Source organism: Anneissia japonica, unplaced genomic scaffold, assembly GCF_011630105.1.
Source record: "Anneissia japonica isolate Jap-2015-1 unplaced genomic scaffold, ASM1163010v1 scaffold352_len1594369_cov220, whole genome shotgun sequence".
In the NCBI taxonomy this organism is placed as follows: Eukaryota; Metazoa; Echinodermata; class Crinoidea; order Comatulida; family Comatulidae; genus Anneissia; species Anneissia japonica.
The window spans coordinates 1,511,362-1,514,390 of NW_022751928.1; the positions used below are offsets into that span (position 1 = coordinate 1,511,362).

The 3,029-nt window shown below is 27.3% G+C and overlaps 1 protein-coding gene across 3 annotated transcripts in view; it reads left to right on the forward strand.

Annotated features, from left to right (window-relative positions):
- LOC117121938 overlaps positions 1–3,029 on the forward strand; it is a 10,461-nt gene that overhangs the window by 843 nt on the left and 6,589 nt on the right. The window contains exon 2 of one of the 3 annotated variants that reach the window (XM_033267352.1): positions 1,149–1,351. The exons of 1 other annotated variant lie outside the window; for it this stretch is intronic. The gene's annotated coding sequence lies outside the window, so the exon portion shown is untranslated. Of the gene's footprint in view, positions 1–948; positions 1,352–3,029 lie in introns of those variants that run through there. One more of the 3 variants, XM_033267353.1, reaches the window with a different exon arrangement.

Here is a 3,029-nt window from a genome sequence, read left to right on the forward strand (position 1 = left end):
ACGTATGCTCCAAATAAGTATAACATGTGAGTCAAGTACGGAAATAAATGACAGAGGTTGACGTGTTACGGAACATAAAACATAGGCCTATATTATTATATTGAAAAAAGTATAGGCCTATTTCGTCCTGTCCTCAGGACTTCTTCAGCGTTAATGAAATGTACAGAACTATTGGCATCATATAAACTTAGCAAGCATAAATGTGACTAGTTAGAGGCGGAGCATAAACCCCGTTAAAAGTCGAATAAATCGATCATATACAAAGTATACTGCTATAAACATCATATAGACTATAGAAAAAAAGCATAAATACAAGCAAATGGAATAAGTTATCAAGTAAAAAGTATAAGTATAGTATACTAAAGCCAAAAATTAGACAGCTAAAATATACAACAGTTACATGCATGAATTGAGGAGACTGAAAAATCTCAGGCAAAACGTAGAAATGCTAAGTCGTGTCAAACACAATTCATCAACGATAGTTCCATATTATAGCTATGAAAAAGAGAGGTCTCTATTGGGAATCTAACCCGCAATCTCTCGCTATATCGGCGAGCTCATAACGTTTAGACCACAGAGGCCCGTACCATATCACTACGGATCTAATACAACTACTCTCTCTTCATTCATACAACTTGAGGGCTCACATAATAGTGTAGCCATTTTAAAGTTACGTAGTAGCTTAAGTAACAGCTGGTAAATCATAGTAAATAATATTCAAATCAAGTTATATATTTATAAATAAATGAATATATATACATCTCTCTTCATAATGTCAGTGTTTTGTAGGTACGTATTTTTAATGTATCAAGGAGTAATTAAATAAAATGAAAATAAAATGGAACAGAAGCATTAATGAATATCAATATGTGTTTTCATAATGTAGCAAATATTCAGCATCGTATACCATAACTCCAAAGTTATTAGCCAGTTAACGTGTTTGTCAATGCGTCTCCTAGCCACCATTTGTGGGTCAATGAGTCGGTCTTCGTTTGAAATGAGCTTTTTATTGAAAACAATTATAGAGACGTGAAATCCGATTGACAAAGGTGACTGATCAGGCGGTTAGAAAAACCATCGTCACTCACATTGCAGATATTTAGTTATTTTACTTTGCTTTTCAAGTTGAGGAATTTTGTACTTTACAGAACGTTTCAGTCCACAAGTCACGGACAATACCAAGTCTTCATTCCGGATTTACTGTATAATAACAATATGTTCGACGGTACGCCCAAGCAAATTAGGCGGAACCAGCTAATTTTGATCAAATTCGAGCATGGAAGTTACCAGTTGGCATATGGGTTAATTTACCACTCTTGGTAAGATTTCTTACTTTTGACGAAATTTAAAGGTGTGTGTTTTAGAAACTATTTAGATTACACTGTATAGATTTCGCTTTACGCTGGCAAACAATGATACACAAGGCATACAGGATAGTGTTTTAACGCCTGAAGTTGTTTCGTGTGCAAATATATAATTTATAACTCAAATGTTTTAATATTGTTATTCCATATAGTTTCAGTGGAGGCCATTTTAAAATATGTATGTACATTTACATGATGCCTATTGTAAGACCGTGAAGTTCATGGATTTAAGTTAAGATATTTTGGTATAACACTGGTTCAGATTGATTCAAAACAGTAACTTTTTGGCTACTGATCCTTACTACCTTTCGGTCAGTGTTACAACACGTTCAAAATGACTAATGTGTATAATAGAAATGATGGGTTCATTAACATGTTCCATTTGAAACTAAGAATTAAAATATAATATAGGTTGAAAACATTAGTAATTTATTCAATTCAATTTATTAAATTTATTTATGAACAGAGAAGTAATAATAATACAGGCTTTAAACAAAACAATATTTAATTAAATTTCATTACATCAACACAATTTTAAAACTCCAGAACAATTTCAATAAAAGTAATGGGGCAGAGCATCTCATTAACAAAACTCACCAACAACGTCACATTGACTTGGCACTATTTCTTTATGGTTACTTGTTGATATCATTATTTTTTTCAAAATATATAGAAAGGAACGAACATCCCAGGTCACAGCTTGGAGGACCAAGCATATGCAGGGCACAAAAATACAAAGAGCAATTACATAATATTTATTTATTTTATTTATTTATTTTATTTATTTTATTTATTTTATTTATTTTATTTATTTTATTTATTTTATTTATTTTATTTATTTTATTTATTTTATTTATTTTATTTATTTTATTTATTTTATTTATTTTATTTTATTTATTTTATTTATTTTATTTATTTTATTTATTTTATTTATTTTGTTTATTTTATTTATTTATTTATATTACATAATATTATTGTATTAAAGAACAATTTTCCCACATACAGTATGATTGAAAAGGGCATTCCAAATGGAATAGTCACATACTATTGCTATTGTTTTTCTTCTGTAGGCCTATTTTTTCATTTTATATTTTTTGTTATAATCATCTCAAAAGACTGATTTACAGCAATGGAAATCAGGCTTAAAAACATTGTTCACAAACATTTCATGATTTTTTTTCTCATATTCCTCAAGTTGAAAGCCTTTTAGATCAAAACATCAACAAAAAAATACATAAGATGATGTTTTACAATATAGATGTTTATATATACATCTAAAATGTTTATATTGCAAATCTTATGTATTTTTATATTTTTTTAGATGTTTTACAATGTATATATATATTTTATATTTTTTGATGTTTAATATATATATATATATATATATATATATATATATAAAACTATATATATATATATATATATATAGTAATTATGTATGTACAATTTTCAGTGAGATTAATATGCTTTAAATTAATTTTTATATACTTTTATTGTCATTAAACTCACTGTATACAAAAATTTCTTTATATATATTATACAGATAATAAGGTATATCCCTATATACATGTATATATAATCCTATATATAAACAAATAACAATAAGCATTGCTTTTATCATTTACCTATTGACAATGTTTATATATATATATATATATATATATA